This window comes from Carcharhinus amblyrhynchos, chromosome 33 (assembly GCF_965287045.1).
Source record: "Carcharhinus amblyrhynchos chromosome 33, sCarAmb.v2.hapA, whole genome shotgun sequence".
NCBI lineage: Eukaryota > Metazoa > Chordata > Chondrichthyes > Carcharhiniformes > Carcharhinidae > Carcharhinus > Carcharhinus amblyrhynchos.
The window spans coordinates 836,198-855,357 of NC_137356.1; the positions used below are offsets into that span (position 1 = coordinate 836,198).

Consider the following 19,160-nt stretch of genomic DNA (forward strand, 5'->3'; position numbering starts at 1 on the left):
GCACTGTAGGAATTCTATAGAATTTACTAAAATGTACCCCAACTAATCACATTCAGATGTTTTTTGTTCTAGAAATTAAAAGCCCATATATTTTCTCACAACTTAGAGCCTTGACATTGAGAACCACCCCGATAGCTCTTCTCTGTACACACTAAGTGTAGAAATGCCTTCTCTGTTTTTCACTGACTGGAACTGAAAAGTACTGAAGAATTAGTCTGGCCAGGGCAAGGCTGGCCTGCGTTGTGTTTCATGCAGTTCAGCATTTAATTACCTTTGGGGCAGCATGAGTCAGAGTGGGCTCTTTTCAATTAAAAAGACAATACGTGACTGCTGGCTGGAATAGCAGCACAGGAGACAGCTGAAGGCCTCATTTTTCTCAGCTAATGGCAAGCTTGATTTCTGACCTGTGTGGCATGGTTGACTCTTAGTATCATCAGGGCACTAGGGGATGGGCAACATCTTTTGTCTGTGTTGTCCGCATTCCGTGAGGTAATAAAAGAAACATAAAATTATCTCCATACTTTACAAAGGGGGTGATTTATCATCTTTCAATGACAAATCTCATCCTTTATTTGGTCCAACCACAGTAAAATGGAGCTAAAGGCTAACAGGAAAATCTGCAAACAAGGGGAGTCATTTTCACTGGCTAATGCCAACAAGGGTAAAATCTAAGAGAACCAAAGCCAAGACTCCTTGGGTGGTGAGGGAGATATAATGTGGGATGAAATGAAAAAAGAGGACACATGATGCATGTCAGGTTAATTCTTCATGCGCAAATCTGACCAAATACAATAAGTTCAGAAGACAAGAGAGACTTGTAAAGAGAGAATTTAGGAAGAGAATTAACATTTCATTCCCAAATGATGTAGGCAATGAAAAGCTGTTCCCATTAGTTGATTGTACAAGGATTAGGAGATGAAGGTTTTAAATTTTGGGTGAGAGATGCAGGAAGAATGTAAGGAAGAACTTTTAAGGCAGCAAGTGGTCATGACTTGGAATTCAATGCCTACGAGGACGGTGCGGATGATCAATGATTTCAAAAAGAAATTGGATGGGCACCTGAGAGAAATAAACTTTCTCTGTACTCTGTTGACTCTGTACTCGTTGGAGTTTAGAAGGATGAGGGGGGATCTTATAGAATCGTATAAGAGAATGAAGGGGGTGGATAGGGTAGAGGTAGAGAGATTCTTCCCGCTTAGAAAGGATAGCAGGACTCAAGGGCACAGCCTCAAGATAAGTGGGGGGGGGCCGGTTTAGGTCAGAGTTGAGGAGGAACTTCTTCACTCAAAGGGTGGTGAATCTCTGGAATTCTCTGTCCGTTGAAGTGGTGGAGGCTACCTCGCTGAGTATATTTAAGTCACAGGTAGATAGGTTTCTGATAGAAAGAAGAATTAAGGGTTATGGGGAGACAGCGGGAAAATGGAACTGATCCACTTCAGATCAGCCATGATCTTATTGAATGGCGGGGCAGGCTCGAAGGACTTGATGGCCTACTCCTGATCCTATTTCTTATGTTTGTATGTTCAGATGAGGCAGAGAATGCAATAACTGGATCACTCTATAGAAAGCTAATGAGTTCGATGGACTTGATGCATTTTCTCTGCTGTAATAAAGAAATTTGGCATGTCAGCTATAACTCTCACCAATCTTTACAGTTCACCATAGAAAGCATCCTTTCTGGTTGTATCACAGCTTGGTATGGCTTCTGTTCTGCCCAAGACCACAAGAAACTAGAAAAGGTTGTGAACGTAGCTCAATTCATCACAGATCAGCGTCCCACCCATTGACTCTATCTACACTTGCTGTTGTCTCAGCAAAGCAGCCAGCATAATTAAAGACCCCACGCACCCTGGACATTTTCTTCCACTTTCTTCCTTCAGGAAAAAGATACAAAAGTCTGAGGTCACGTACCAACCAATTCAAGAACAGCTTCTTTCCTGCTGCTGTCAGACTTTTGAATGGACCTACCTTGCATTAAATTGATCTTTCTCTAGCTATGAATGTAATACTACATTCTGCACTGTCTCCTTTCCTTCTCTATGAATGGCATGCTTTGTCTGTATAGCACGCAAGAAACAATATTTTTCACTAATACATGTGACAATAGTAAATCAAATCAAATAATAATTCTGTAACTTCTAATACCTACAGAGGTATTTCCAAATATCAAGTTGATTCTCTAGTTTCAATAATGATACATTTTCAAGTAAAACCGTTCAGCCAATAATGATTGAATACAAAGGGAATATGAAAAGTTTCCTGTTTATAGCTACACACCAATAAAATATACTTTGTGAACTGATTAAATGGTTAGTTTCCATGCTGCCAGTCCTTACTGGATAGTATTGAGTTTCCATCCTGATAAGATTCAAATTCCTGTGAAGGATAAAATGGAACATCAGCATTAAAATGTTTTGTTTTGATTAATTTTCTCCCTTTCCTCTCCCTGCACAGTTTATTGGAGGCTAGGAAACCCCCAGTTTCTCATTCCAATGGCCATTTTTCACATCTGAACCTGGGCACTTGGCAGACAATTCTCAGGTCGGGAACATGTCCTGTTCTCACCCAACATCCAAACATGTAGACCAAAATTTTCCCGTCCCACCTGCCACAGGAATCGTAGCAGGCAGGTGGGCGGACCATGCAAAAGATTGTCCACCGCGGGCTGGGGCATGGGTTTGGGAAAGATTTGGCACTTTGGGGGCAAGCACTACTGGAAAATCCTTCCCATAATTTCTAGCAGGGTTCAGGTCCCCAGCTGATATTAACCTTCCTAATATAGGGTTAATGAGACCAATTGTAGCACTCCAACTACTGCCCTTCCTGAGATCAACCAACAAAGCGCAATCTAAGAATGGAACCTGCAACATACTGCACTTTTAGGTTACAGCAGATCTAAACCCCAAATGACAAATGGAGATTTCTGTATGGGAAGGGACAATAGACAATGCAGCAATTTTAACATTACAAGGAATTGTTTAATGCTACACAGCTGAGGCTCTGATCTGAGTAGGACTTGGAAGGTTGGGAAGGGTAGTGATTAAACATTCAGTCAATAGTTACATTTTAAGAAGGCTTTTAAAGATGGAAAAGGAAGAAACAGAGGGGCATTACAAGCTGTGGGGGAGAAGATGAGGATTGTGTTGCAGATGATAAAGTTGGCAGACTGTAATAGTGAGGTACCTCAAGGATCAGTTCTTGGGCCCCATCAACAATTTTGATGCGGGGACCAAATGTAGATATCCAATTTTGAAGATGACACAAAATTAGGCGGAAATATGTGTTGTGAGCATGATGCAAAGAGGCCTCAAAGGGATTTGGACAGGCTGAGTGGGAAACAACAAGGCAGATGGAATATAACATGAAGTTATTCATTTGGGTAGCAGGGACAGAGGTGTGGAATATTTCTTAACTGGCAAGAGACAGGGAAGTGTTAATGTCCAAAGGGACATGGGTATCCTTGCTTACAAGCCACTGGAAGCTAATATGCAGGTGCAACAAGCAATTAGGAATGCAGATGGTACGTTGGCCTTTTTGCAAGAGATTGGAGTACAAGAGTAAAGAGGTCATGCTTCAATGTCTTGGAGGCTACCATTGACCAGAAACTGGACTGGACTAGCTATATAAATACTGTGGCTACCAGAAAAGGTCAAAGGCTAGTAGGGTTCCTGGGGTGAGTAACTCATTTTCTAACTCCCCAAAGTCTGTCTACCATCTACTAGGCACAAGTATGAAGGAATGCTCTCCACTTACCTGGATGAATGTAGCTTCAACAACACTCAAGAAGCTCAGCACCATCCAGGGTCAAAGAAGTCTGCATGATTGCTGCCCCTTCCACAAACATTCGTTTCTTCCAGCACTGACTACAAGATACACTGCAGGAACTCACCAAGGTTCCTTAGGCAGCGCCTTCCAAACCCACGACCACTACCATGAAGAAGGACAAGAATAGCAGATACCTACTGTGACATTATTATACCTTTAAGAAATTTTTTTAAAAATTATGTTCTCTGCACCTATAAAAGCTTTGGTTTTCACTGTTGCTGTGCTGTCTGGAGAAGTCCTTTAATTGCAACTTCAATGGCTTAAATGAGGTTTTATTTATTTTTACTCTGGGCCTCAGGTACTTTCTGGAATTGTTTTATAATCCTGCACTGTTAAGCGGAAGACTGGTTGGCAGGTCACGTGTTTTGGACAGTTTTATTTTCCTTCCTAGTGAATTCAAGGTTTCATTTTCTGTATGGTTGCTGCCTGCAGTTTTCGTTTAGAAGAGAATGGACATCAGTCTGAAAATAGTGTTTTTCTCTCTCTCATATATTGGAAATTCTGCTGGTTAACTGAAAACAAGGCTTCTTGCCTTTCTGGAGTGGAAAATCTGCTACTGATGGTTGGCTTGCCTAGAGTCTGTCTCTCCTTGGTATTCTGGGAAGCTGTTCGGACTTCAAACTGATCTGGGTGTATCCAGAAGGCTGGAAGAAGTTACAAGGCTGATAAGTCAGAGTTTCAATTCTCCAACCAAAATACTCAATTCCAGCATCACGTGAGCATTCATATTTTCTGTGCTTAACATGCGGCAAAGGTTTTGTTTATGGGATCCGTTTTGTTGGAATGGTGTTGAGCTATAAAGGTCGATACTACATCATGATTGTTTTTTCCTTGTTTGTCATTGGTAAAAGGTATTACTAATTTTCTTTCTATACATGTTAACTGTATTCTTAAATAAACTTTGTCTGATAGAAACTCCCTAGTGGGCCATTTGAATCATACCCAAAGTGAAATATCTCTTGCTCACCCTAGCCAAACTCAAGTGCAAAACTTAGGAATCAGTGACCTTCATAAAGCACTTTGGAGTTTCTGAGCCGAATTCTAACACTAGGAACGCCGCCACCTAGAATTTCCCCTTCAAGCCACTCACCATCCTGAACTGGAACAATATTGCCATCCTTCACCACTGCTGAGTCAAAATCCTGGAATTCCCTCTCTAAGAGCACTGTGGGGTGTATTGACATTGCAACGGTTCAAATAATCACCTTCTCAAGGGCAACACGGATGGACAATAAAAATGCTGGTCAAGCCAGCAAGGTCCACATATTATAAAAATCTATTTAAAAGTATAACTCCATTGTGTATTGTGTACAGTTTTATTCTCCTTACCCAAGTAAGGACATTATAGCCAATGGGAGAGCGTAGGAAAGGTTAATCAGACTAATCCGTGGGATAGTGGGACTATCATATGAGGAGAAATTTAGAAGACTGGGTATTGGTCTTCCCTAGAGTTTAGCGATTGAGAGGTGATCTCATTGAAACATATAAAATTCTTAAGAGGCTACTCAGAGCAGATGTGGAAAGGAAGCTTCCCTTAGCTGGGGGCTCTAGAACCCAGGGAAACAGTTCCAGATAAGGGGCAAGCCATTTAGAACAAAGATGATGAGTGGTTCTGAATCTTTAGAATTCTCTGCTTCAAGGCAGCTGAGAATGCTTAGTCACTGAATGTATTAAAACAGAGATTGATAGATTTCTAGCTATTAATAAAATTAGGAGATATGAGGATTGGGGAGAGAATGGCACTGAGATAGATGGTCAGTATGATCTAATTAAATGGAGGAGCAGGCTCAAGGGGCTGAATTGCCTATTCCTGCTCATAATTGAGGCTAACTATACTGAATGGAGGTTAGTAAGCACTGGGTGGTGTTGGTGGGTGGAGTTTAATCAAGGGGAGGGTAAGAGGACAGTAGAGTTCTGGAGGAATTGGAGTTTATATTGAATGAAACTCAGGAGCACCCCCACACCCCCCTGCCTGCGACGTAATCAGGTTCACATCCACAATAGGCATGAGCCTGATTTCCATGCACTTAAATCTCTTTATACAGCTTAACGCTACCAGATTGTTCGATGTTCACCCCACCAATGAGGTACATGGCAGGACAGTGCCTTGGCACTGCTCCCTGCCAGTGCCGAGGAGGTGAGGGGTTCCCTTAACTGAGGGGGCCTGATAGATGATTTGGTATGGGGGGGGCACGGGAAGCGGCACTTTCAAATTTAGCAGAGAGCGCTTCAATCAGGCTAGAAAAGGGAGCTGCGGAATGAGTAAGTTTCACACTGCTTTTCTCATCTGCCTCAGCACTCTGTAATTTTGGGAAAATTCCTCCTGCTAATTGCCGTATTGTCTATCTGCATCCTCACCCAAAGTAGAGGGCAATTTGGATAAACAGTCTGTAAATATGAAAGTGGATGGTTTGTGATGGGTAAGGGGTAAGGTCTAAATCTGAGCTCTCGGCTCTCGGCTCTCACACAACATTGTGGCCATACTCCACTGGCAAGAACAGGAATGGAAGTTTATAAAAGCCCATGATGTGAAGGTTGTGATAGCAGCTGAACAGAACAGAATCGATCACGCCAACATCTAGCCTGACTACACAAATGCAATCACACAGCACAGCAACAGTCATAGAATGGAGGGTGATGTGAAAAGATAAGACTGTGTAACATTGGCCTTGACATGAAAATAAATGGACCCCAAGCTTATTTCTGAAAATTAGCAGACTGAGGCTAAACTCATTGGAATTAAGATTATGAAGGGAATAGATAAGACAGAAGCAGGGAAGTTGTTTCCATGGCAAGTGAAACTACAACTAGGGGGCATGGTGGCTTCAAAATAAAGGGCAGCAGATTTAGGACTGAGTTGAGGAGAAACTTCTTCACACAAAGGGTTGTGAATCTGTGCAATTTCCTGTCCAGTGAAGCAGTTGAGGCTACCTCATTGAATGTTTTTAAGGCAAGGATTGATAAATTTTTGAATAGTAAAGGAATTAAGGGTTATGGTGAGCAGGCAGTTAAGTGGAGCTGAGTCCACAAAGAAATCAGCCATTATCTTATTGAATGGCGGAGCAGGCTCGAGGGTCCAGATGGCCTACTCCTTATGTTCTTATAATTAGAAGGCCCAGCGTAGATAGAGTGCGTAGAGAGCATGCTTGCAAATATCTCTGCAACATAGATCACTCACTTCATTTTATGCCATCACTTTTTGCTCCGTCTGAAATGTAACAGAAATATCAATTAGAGTGAACAGGCAAATGTTAATGTGCCAATTTGTTAAATGTAATTTCACACATTCAGAAAACAAAATTCCATTTAGATATGAGCAGCCCAAATTGAACAGACAAGGTTTGTCTTGAAAAGATTTAAACAGTTTATTTTCCTCCCAAATTAATGTTTTAATTAAATGTTAGTTATAGAGTCATAGAGTCACAGAGGTTTACAGCATAGAAACAGGCCCTTTGGCCCAACTTTTCCATGAAGCTTTTTTTTTTAAAAAGACCCGTAGCTAATCCCAGTTGCCCGCATTTGGCCCATATCCCTCTATACCCATCGTACCCTTGTAACTGTCTAAATGTTTTTTAAAAGACAAAATTGTACCCACCTCTACTACTACCTCTGGCAGCTTGTTCCAGACATCACTACCCTTTGTGTGAAAAAATTGACCCTCTCTCCCCTCTCACCTTAAACCTGTGCCCTCTAGTTTTATATTCCCCTCCTTCTGAAAAAAGATATTGACTATCTACCTTGTCTATGCCCCTCATTATTTTACAGACCTCTATAAGGTCACCCCTCAGCCTCCTACGCTCCAGGGAAAAAAGTCCCAGTCTATCCAGCTTCTCCTTATAACTCAATCCATCAGGTCCCAGTAGCATCCTAGTAAATCTTTTCTGCACTCTTTCTAGTTTAATAATATCCTTTCTGTAATAGGGTGACCAGAATTGCACACAGTATTCCTAGTGTGGCCTTACCAATGTCTTGTACAACTTCAACAAGACATTCCAACTCTCGTATTCAATGTTCTGACCGATGAAACCAAGCATGCCGAATGCCTTCTCCACCATTCTGTCCATCTGTGACTCCACTTTCAAGGAGCTATGAACACGTACCCCTAGATCTCTTTGTTCTGTAAATCTCCCCAACATCCTACCATTAACTGAGTAAGTCCTGCCCTAACTCAATCTACCAAAATGCATTATCTTGCATTTGTCTAAATTAAACTCCATCTGCCATTTGTAGCCCACTGGCCCAATTGTTCAAGACCCGTTGTAATTGGAGATAACTGTCTTCACTGTCCGCTATGCCACCAATCTTCGTGCCATCTGCAAACTTTCATAAGAACGTAAGAAATAGGAGCAGGAGTAGGCCATCTAGCCCTTTGAGCCTGCCCCGCCATTCAATAAGATCATGGCTGATCTGTCATGGCTCAGTTCCACATTCCCGCCCTCTCCCCATAACCCTTAATCCCCTCTCTTATCAAAAACCCATCAACCCGCGTCTTAAAAATATTTAGCAAGGTAGCCTCCACCACTTCTAACCATGCCTCTTGCATTCTCATCCAAATCATGGATATAAATGACAAATAACAGTGGCACTGATCCCTGAGGCACATTGCTGGTCACAGGCCTCCAGTTTGAAAAACAATCCTCTACAACCATCCTCTGGCTTCTGTCAAGAAGCCAATTCTGTATCCATTTAGATGGATCCCGTGAGATTTAACCTTATGCAACAACCTACCATGCGGTACCTTGTCAAAGGTCTTGCTAAAGTCCATGTAGACAACATCAACTGTACTGCCTTCATCTACCTTCTTGGTTATCCCTACAAAAAACTCAAATCTGTGAGACATGATTTTCCACTCACAAAGCCATGCTGACTGTCCCTAATCAGTCCTTACATCTCTCAATGCCTGTAGATCCTGTCTGTCAAAATACCTTCCAACAACTTACCCACCACAGATGTGAGGCTCACTGGCCTGTAGTTCCCAGGCTTTTCCCTGCAGCCCTTTTTTAAGCAAAGGCACAACATTTGCCACTCTCCAATCGTCACGCACCTCACCTGTGACTATCGATGATTCAAATATCTCGGCTAGGGGACCCGCAATTTCCTCCCTAGCCTCCCACAATGTCCTGGGATACACTTCATCAGGTCCTGGGGATTTATCTACCTTGATGCGCTATAAGACTTCCAGCACCTCCTTCTCTGTAATATGCACACTCTTCAAGACATCATTATTTATTTCCCCATAACATCCATGCTTTTCTCAACAGTAAATGAGAAATATTTATTTAGGATCGCACCCATCTCTTGTGGATCCACACATAGATGACCTTGTTGATTCTTAAGAGGCCCTACTCTCGCCCTTGTTATTCTTTTGCCCTTTATGTATTTGTAGAAGCTCTTTGGATCCTCCTTTGCCTTATCTGCCAAAACAATCTTGTGTCCCCTTTTTGCCCTCCTGATTTCTCTCTTAACTCTACTCCTGCACCCCTATACCATTCAAGGGATTCGCTTGATCCCAGCTGCCTATGCATGTCATGTGCCTCTTTCTTCTTCTTGACCAGGGCCTCAATATCCCAAGTCATCCAGGGTTCCCTACTTCTGCCAGCTTGCTCTTCACTCTAAGAGGAACGTGTTTACCCTGAACCCTGGTTAACACACTTTTGAAAGCATGCCACTAACCAGATGCTCCTTTGCCTTCCCATAGACTCTCCCAATCAACTTTTGAAAGTTCCTGCCTGGTACCAACAAAATTGGCCTTGCCCCAATTTAGAATATTAACTTTTGGGCCAGACCAATCATTCTCCATCGCTATCTTAAAACCAATGGAGTTATGGTCACTGGTCCCAAAGTGATCCCTCACTAACACTTCTGTCACCTGTCCTTCCTTATTTCCCAAGAGGTCAAGTTTTGCCCTCTCTCTACTCAGGCCATCTACATTCTGAATGAGAAATTCCTCCTGAATATGCTCAACAAATTTCTCTCCATCCAAAACTAGGACTGTCCCTGTCAATGTTGGGAAAGTTAAATTTTCTGCGAATATTACCACCCAAATTTTCTTGGAGCTATCTGTAATCTCCTTACATATTTGCTCCTCAATTTCTCACCGACTAGTTGGGAGTCTGTAGTAGAGTTCTATCAAAGTGATTTCCCCCTTCTTATTTCTCAGTTCTACCCATATAGATTCAGTGGCCGAACCCTTGGATATATCCCCTCTCAGTACGGCCGTGATGCTTTCCCTAATCAAAAGTGCGACTTCCCAAATGCAACTAATGACCTTGAAGGAAGGTCCTGAGGAAGGAGCAGTGCTCTGAAAGCTCATGATTCCAAATAAACCCGTTGGACTTAACTTTGTATTGTGAGACTTCCTACTGTGCCCACCCCAGTCCAACGCCGGCATCTCCACATCATATTTAAAAAGATCACCTTACATTTATACAACACCTATCACAACCTCAGGAGTTCCCAAAGAGCCTTTACGGCTAAGGATATACACTTTTGAAATGTACTAATTTCAAAATGTACAAAATGCGATTATTCATTTGTATATAACAAGGTTTCACAAATAGCACAGTGATAATGGACATTCCCTCAATGCTGCTTTGGGAATGCCATTCAACATTTTGTGCTCAGTTCTCTACATTGTGATCTAATCCTGCAGTTTTCTTAATTGGAAGTTCCTGAGGTTTGTATATGTAAAATAGCCATTCTGGTGACGTACCCAAGATCCGCCCATGGCACCTCAGCTCAGCAAAGGACTGAATGCATTCTGAACGTGAGGGGAGAAGGAAATAGCCCTGTGCTGTGCATTTAGCCATACAAATGTGGAAGTGCAGTGGCTATGTTGCTGGACCATTAATCTGTAGCTTTGCTGTCAAGTTCAAATACCAACACAGCAGCTAAGAAATCTAAATTCAACAAATTAAATAAATCTGGAATAAAAGGATATTATCAGAAATAGTCACAACAAAGTTACCAGACTGTCACAAGAACCTCGAAATTTGCTGATGACACCAAAATTGGTGGAAAGGCAAATTGTGCGGAGGGTGGGGAGAGTCTACAGAAGGATCTAGATAGGCTGGGCGAATGGGCCAGGAAATGGCAAACGGAATTTAATGTTGGCAAGTGCGAGGTGGTCCACTTTGGTAGGAATAATGGTAAGAAGGATTATTACTTACGTGGAGAAAAACTGCAGCAGGCGACGGTGCAGAGGGACCTCGGGGTCCTTGTGCATGAGTCGCAAAAACCCAGCTTGCAGGTGCAGCAGGTGGTCAGGAAGGCGAATGGGATGCTGGCCTTCATCGCGAGGGGGACTGAATATAAAAGTAGGGAGGTCTTGCTGCGGCTGTATAGGGCATTGGTGAGGCTGCAGCTGGAGTACTGTGTGCAGTTTTGGGCGCCGTACTTACGCAAGGATATTTTGGCCTTGGAGGGAGTGCAGAGGAGGTTTACTAGGCTGATGCCGGAGTTGAGGAGGTTGAGCTATGAGGAGAGGTTGAATAAATTAGGCTTGTACTCGTTAGAGTTTAGAAGAATGAGGGGAGATCTCATTGAGACGTATAAGATGATGAATGGGATGGATAGGATAGAGGTGGAGAGACTCTTCCCGCTCAGAAAGGATAGCAGAACTAGGGGGCACAGCCTCAAGATAAAGGGGGGGCGGTTTAGAACAGAGTTGAGGAGGAACTTCTTCACTCAAAAGGTGGTGAATCTCTGGAATTCTCTGCCCGTTGAAGTGGTGGAGGCTACCTCGCTAAAAGACGCGGGTTGATGGGTTTTTGATGAGAGGGGATTAAGGGTTATGGGGAGAGGGCGGGAATGTGGAACTGAGCCACGACAGATCAGCCATGATCTTATTGAATGGCGGGGCAGGCTCGGAGGGCTAGTTGGCCTACTCCTGCTCCTATTTCTTATGTTCTTATGACCATTAAGGAAGGAAATCTGCCTTCCTTCCCTGGTCTGGCTAATCTATGACTCCAGACCCACAGCAATGTGGTTGATTCTGAACTGTCATCGGAAATGGCCAAGAAGGCCATTCAACCAGCTTCTTTTCAAAGACAATTAAAGATGGGCAATAAACATTGACCTTGCCAGTGATTCCCACTGCTGATGAAGAAATTAAGACAAGAATAGCTTTTGCATAGGGAAAGGAAAATGGAAAATTAACCTAAAAAAAGTGACTAAATTAACAACCTTGCCTCATTCGGTAACATTCTTGACTTGTTCAGAAAAGTATGTGTTTTAAACCTGATTTCTGTAGTTTGAGCTCATAATCTTGGTACATGCTCCAGGGCAGTACTGAGGGAGTCCTGTTGCGTTGGAGGTGCGGTTCTTTGCAAGAGATAAACTGAGATTCCACCTAATGGTCATTAATGATGTTTTAAAGATTGTCTGGTATTATTTAAAGATGAGCGGGAAGGTGTGTTGATATCCTGGTCAACATTCCTCCTCCAATCAACATCATCAAAAACAGATTAACTGTGTATTCATTTTATTATCTCCTGTGAGATAATGTGTGTATTATGATCATACAGGCCTATGTAATATTTGTTGCACCTAAGAGTAATTTCAATGTTTGTGAGACTCTTTGAGGCATTCTGAGAGATATGATATTAATGCAATGTTCTCTAACATTCAGATGATGCGGTCAGAGTGTCACAGCAGAGTTCTGAAACTTCAGCTTCACATCTGTAATTCTCTCTTTCAATCAGGTAAAGTAAAATGTTCTTATTTCTATTCGGGTCAAGGCAATGTTTGTAATTTATAACTCAGGCATTTCCAAAAGCTATCCCATTTAATGTGGTGCTTTGAATGTGTACAATGCATCTGCATCAGACTTACGTTTTCTTTCCACTCGTATTCTTATTTGAATTAAGAAAGCAAGCCAATATCAGTATTATAATAAAACACACGATAACAGCTAACATAACTGGAAAGAAAGGGAGAAAAACGGGTTACCACAGCAGAAATTAAAACTGGAGCAGGGGAAGTCCCCTGCACTATACAACATCTACTTGATGCACAAATATATTCATAAAAAACTGTGCACTAAAAATACTCCCAATGAGGGAATGTTCAATTCACTACTCCATGAATGTTCTGCTCCATCACGTAACAAGACAGGCCCCCCCTTTTCTGATATAAAACCAAAATACTGCAAACGCTGGAAGTTTGAAATAAAAGCTGAAGGTTCTGGAAAAACAGCGGGTCTGGCAGCATCTTTGGTGAGAAAAAGAGGATTAATGTTTCAAGTCAAAGAAGAACAAAGAACAACCCAGCACGGGAAACAGGCCCTTCGGCCCAACGAGCCCGCGCCGCCCCTTCAACAAAGCATTTTCCTACACCTACCCTGCCCTGTGTGTATGTGAATGGAACCCCTAATGTAGCCAGATTCAGGGGAGAATAGTGTCAATTTGTTACACCAATCAGCCTAAGGGCACATCTTTGGGGTGTGGGAGGAAACCGGAGCACCCAGAGGAAACCCACGCAACCACAGGGAGAATGCGCAAACTCCCACAGACACTGGCCCAAATCCATGTATCTGCACAACTAGCAGTGATAGTCACTGAGCTGTTGTGGTGCTCGTCTGCTGGTCCAGGGTTAAGCACACACAACGACACAAAGTACTAGGCCACTCTCGAAAAAGTTCCGAAGAAGTTATTTTCAACATGAAACATTAACTCTGGTTCTCTCTCCACAGATGCTGTTAGATCTTCTGAGTTTTTCCAACATTTTCGGTTTTTAATTACTGTTTATCCTGATTGATAGATTCACAAGTTGAGTTATTGGAATAAAGTAGCTTGTTTTGGTTATTTAGTCATGGGTAGATGTTATGGTGCAGTGGGTAGCCAGAAGCTTTGGGTTTGAGTCCCACTCTGGGAGTTGATGTTCATGGATGGTGCATTCATAACAGCCAAGCAGGTTGATTATCAACTTGCAAATCCTTCCATATGTTTATGGCAGGTGGTAAGAGAAGGATAATCTCCTGGTCTGCCAGAACCCGCAGAAAACAACAGTAAAACACTGTAGTACCATAACAGTGGATCAAAACATAACAGTCTATGGTCACCAACGCCTTCTTAGGGATTGGTGCCTGAAAAGAGAAAGAGAGTATCATGGCAGACCATGATCGTGAAAGAGTGATGCATGGAAGCATTGTTTAAAACTAGGTGAAATTAATCTTCAGATATAGATGCACTTCACATTAGTTGGTTGTGTACGCTATTTCAATCTTTCTGTACTCCCCAAGTATATCCCTATAATGCAGCAATATGAAAAACAATATTAATAGGAAATGTATCTATCCCTTCCCATCAGCAGTAGCTGAGCAATATTCCAGGATGTTCTCTATTGAACGGAGACAAATGGTTCAGCTTTTAACAGTATCCAGTTTCAGAAAGAAAGGAAGTTGCAGATCTCCATTTTAACATTATTCATCAGCACTCTAGGATCACTGTATGTTAAAGTTGCAAATACATGCTCTCAATACTATTTCTTAACCAGCTCCTGCGAGTTACTTCAAATTAGTGCAGCAGCACTGGAAATGAGCACATAATCTCATCACCCATGGTGTGAATTTATGGGAGAGTGTGCTGGGTAATTTTCCCCATGTGGAGACTGAAAGGTCTAGGAATGGGCAAAAGTTTCAGCCATTCAGAATAGAAAGTCCCAGAGCAATCTCTAGTTTGTGGAGTTTGCTGATCTTACCCAGGACAATGTTAGGGGAACCACAACTATCTGTAAAATCTCTGGTTAGGAAGCTGGGGAGGGCGCTATGGTGTAATGGCCAATGCGATAGCCCCATCCTCCAACCTGCAAAGGCACCTCTGGAGGGCCATATACTCCAGCCCATGGCTCTGCGGAGATGGGTTGGCAAGTTGGGGGTGAGGAGAATGGGACTATCACATGGTGTCGCATTGAGCTGTACAGACCAGGAAGGTTTAATCCTTGTTTGGTGCTGAGTTGACTGATCTCAGCCTGAGCAGCAATTGTTAAACTGACGACCATAATGAAAAGGGAGCCAAAATGTTGCCTGACTAACTTTCTACCCTCAGCATTTTATGATTTTTTTTCTACTTATAGCCACAAATAATTCTGATCTTTGGGTCGTTGTTGGTACTAGCTTTTCAACTGGATCAGTCAACTACAATTCCATTTACCAAACCTTCTCCTGTGTTCCTTCATATTCCTTCTTTTACAAATACTTACACAATTCTATTTACAATATTCCAGTCTCTGTTTGGGTTTCTGAAAGGAACTTCATATTCCCACAAACTTGTGTGAAAAAAATCTTATTTTACCTTTGTCCTACTAATCTTACATTCGTGTACCTTACTACAAACTCTCATTCCAGGAATCATTCTGTTGCGTTCTTGCTTAGCCTTTCCATGACTCTAAAATTCTCTCTATCATGGGATTCCCAGAGCTGCATGCAACTGGCTAAATGGAGCCTGATGGATGTTCAGAGTTGGGTATAAAGCTCAGAATTCCACTTATCTTTTGGAATGACTCCATCAATTCTACTAATATGTCAAACTTGTTAGCCTGGATTTACCCATGGGTGCAATATCAGCAGAGTGGTACAGTAATCTTCCAATTTAAAGTCTCAACCTCCTGAGTTATCTGCATTAAGGGGTGGGCAGCGCAGTCTCTGCTGAGGATAGGGGTTGAAACCTGCAGCAACAGACCTTGGGAGCTGGCTGTAAAGGGAGGAAGAGGCAGGCAGCCACTCAATTGCCTGTAAGTATGTTTATTTTGCTTGCTGGTGCATTAAGAATGCTTATGTTGATTGCTTCTTATTGAAACCCTTGCCATACGCGATACACAGTCAATAGTCTCACAATACCAGGTTAAAGTCCAATAGGTTTATTTGGTAGCATGAGCTTTCGGAGCATTGCTCCTTCATCAGGCTGGTGACTCACCTGATGAAGGGGCAACGCTCCGAAAGCTCATGCTAACAAATAAACCTGTTGGACCGTAACCTGGTATTGTGAGGCTACCTACTGTGCCTGTCCAAGTCCAATACTGGCGACTGCACATCATACTCGATACAGGGGACTAACAACATCCAACTGGAAATTAAACTTTGGACTTTTCTGTAGTGGAAGGGTATTTTATATAACAACATAAGAAATAGGAGCAGGAGTAGGCCATCTAGCCCTTCGAGCCTGCCCCGCCATTCAATAAGATCATGGCTGATCTGAAGTGGATCAGTTCCACTTCCCCGCTTTCTCCCCATAGCCTTTAATTCTTTTGTCTGTCAAAAACCTATCTACCCGCAACTTAAATATATTTAGCGAGGTAGCCTCCACCACTTCAACGGGCAGAGAATTCCAGAGATTCACCACCCTTTGAGTGAAGAAGTTCCTCCTCAACTCTGTTTTAAACTGCAACCCCCTTTATCTTGAGGCTGTGCCCTCTAGTCCTGCTGTTCTTTCTCAGCGGGAAGAATCTCTCTACCTCTACCCTATCCATCCCTTTCATTATCTTATACATCACTATAAGATCCCCCCCATATCCTTCTAAACTCCAATGAGTACAGACACAGTCTATTTAGTCTCTCTTCATAGTCCAATCCCCTCATCTCCGGTAACAGCCTAGTGAACCTCCTCTGCACTCCCTCCAAGGCCAAAATATACTTGCGCAAGTGCGGCGACCAAAACTGCACATAGTACTCCAGCTGTGGCCTCACCAGTGCCCTGTACAGTTGCAGCAAAACCTCCCTGCTTTTATATTCTATCCCCCTCGCTATAAAGGCCAGCATTCCATTCACCTTCTTGATCACCTGCTGCACCTGCAGACTGGGTTTTTGCAACTCATGCACAAGGACCCCCAGGTCCCTCTGTACCGTAGCACGCTGCAGCTTTTTGCCCTTTAAATAGTAATCCCTCCTACTATTATTTCTGCCAAAGTGGATAACCTCACACTTGCTAACATTGTACTCCATTTGCCAGGTCCTCGCCCACTCGCTCAGCCTATCTAGATCCCTCTGCAGACTTTCCACACCCTCTGCACAATTTGCTTTTCCACTCATCTTTGTGTCATCAGCAAATTTCGCTACCCTACACTCAGCCCCCTCCTCCAGATCATCTATATAAATGGTAAATAGCTGAGGCACTCCACTAGTCACCAACCACCAATTAGAATAGCACCCATTGATACCAACTCTCTGCCTCCTATTAGACAACCAATCCTCTATCCACGCTAACACCTTACCCCCAACTCCATGCCCCCTAACCTTCTGAAGCAATCTTTTGTGCGGCACCTTATGAAACGCCTTTTGAAAATCGAGAAACACCACATCCACCGGTTCCCCTCTGTCTACCGCACTAGTCACATCCTCATAAAAATCCAATAAATTCGTCAAACACGACTTCCTCTTAATGAATCCGTGCTGCGTCTGCTCTATCAAACCATTCTTTTCTAGGTGCCTCGCTATTCCTTCTTTGATGACGGATTCAATCATTTTTCCAACTACAGACGTTAAACTAACTGGCCTATAATTCCCTGCCTTTTGCCTGCTACCTTTTTTAAACAGCGGCGTAACATTAGCCGTTTTCCAATCTTCTGGCACTTCCCCGGAATCCAGCGAAGTCTGGCAAATAATCACTAAGGCATCTACTATCACCTCTGCCATTTCCTTCAGAACCCTGGGATCCATTCCATCCGGTCCTGGGGACTTGTCCACCATCAGTCCCGTTCGTCTATCAAGCACTACCTCTCTAGTGACAGTAATCGTATTCAGGCCCTCAACTCATACCATCCTTCTATCTTTAATATCCGGCAAATTATTTGCATCCTCCTCCGTGAAGACTGAGGCAAAAAACTTATTTAGGACCTCCGCCATTTTCTTCATCTCCTACCACTAAATCCCCCCTCTCATCCTCTAAGGGTCCAACATTCATTCATTCTAGCCAGCCTCCTCTTCTTTATATATTTGTAAAAACTCTTACTGTCCTTTATATTTAATGCTAGTCTAGCTTCATAGTCTATCCTTCCTTTCTTTATCAACTTAGTCATTCTTTGTTGATTTTTAAACCTCTCCCAATCTTCTACTCGCCCACTACTTTTAGCCACTCTAAACGCATCAGCTTTTAATTTAATACTCTCCTTTATTTCCTTCGATAACCATGGCTGGTTATCCCTTCTCCTACATTCCTTCTTTACCATCGGACCGTATAACCGTAATGAATATTGCTGGAGTTGTATGGGGTTTCATAATTACCAGTCACTCCACTACTCACTGATAACAATCATTCTGAAACGTTTTTGCCCGATTATCCAATAATTATTATGTTCAACAGTTGGCCGATGTTCATGCTCATGTTTATGTCCGTGGTCATGAGCAACATTGTGGTGCTTTCTGGCCTCCTTCAACTTTTCATGTTCTAAGTCTGGAAAATAAGGAAAAATTAGTTTGAAAGGAATGAATCGTGGACTATGACAACACCAAGCCGGGGTCTGAGTAAGGATAAAAAGCAAAAACAATCTGTTGGTGGTTGAAATCTGAAATAAAAATGCTGAAATCACTGAGCAGGCCAGGCAGCATCTGAGCAAAGAGAGATGGATGTTTGTTTCCCCCACAATGCTGCCTTTCTTCCAGCATTTTATGCTTTTCTTTTAGGGTATGTGAATTTGTGTGCATGTGTTTCAGTGTTTGAACTTTGCTTACGCTTGTGACTGGTACCTCTGGCCTACATTGAGAAAAGTAAGTAACTGGGAAAAAAATATATAATTTGGAATTTGGGAACATTTTGCTAAAATATAACAATTCTTGAAGTATGAAACAACTATTTTTATATCAGGAATGTCCTGTTCCATGACGTAACTATATGCAGACACACACACACACAGAAATGCAGACACATACAAGGACATACACACAGGAATGCAGACTCTCACACACACACACACACACACACACACACACACACACACACACACACACACACACACACACAGAAATGCAGGCACATGCAAGGACACACACATACATACAGGTGATTTCATATTCTTTCAGCTGTATCACATCGTAGCAATTTTTTCAACAGCATCTAATAAGCAGCTGACAAACAATTACCCCACAAGAATCTACGTGTTGTTGGTTGTATTTCTTAAGCTTTTATTTTTATTTTCACTCTCATGAAGGTACTGACTAGCTTTGGGAAATTTTTCCTGAGACACTGGCAGTTTTTCCTTGCCTTTTACAAATGACCTTTTATGTGTGAGTTTAGACAATGAGAACTGGCAGGACACCTGATCACTGGGAACTCAGTTAAACCAGTTCCTCCTCCATACACATTCACACTTTTCATCAGATAGCATTGGATATTGATCAGACGTAA

At 42.5% G+C, this 19,160-nt stretch overlaps 1 long non-coding RNA gene across 1 annotated transcript; it reads right to left on the minus strand.

Moving 5' to 3' along the window:
* Positions 1 to 2,278: 2,278 nt before the first annotated feature.
* LOC145361011 (uncharacterized) lies at positions 2,279 to 18,153 on the minus strand. The gene is made up of 4 exons (XR_013889792.1): positions 18,060 to 18,153; positions 12,658 to 12,745; positions 7,004 to 7,033; positions 2,279 to 2,376 (listed from the first exon to the last, which is right to left on the minus strand). It is a non-coding gene; the product is annotated as an uncharacterized LOC145361011 (long non-coding RNA).
* Between the last annotated feature and the right edge of the window lie 1,007 nt (positions 18,154 to 19,160).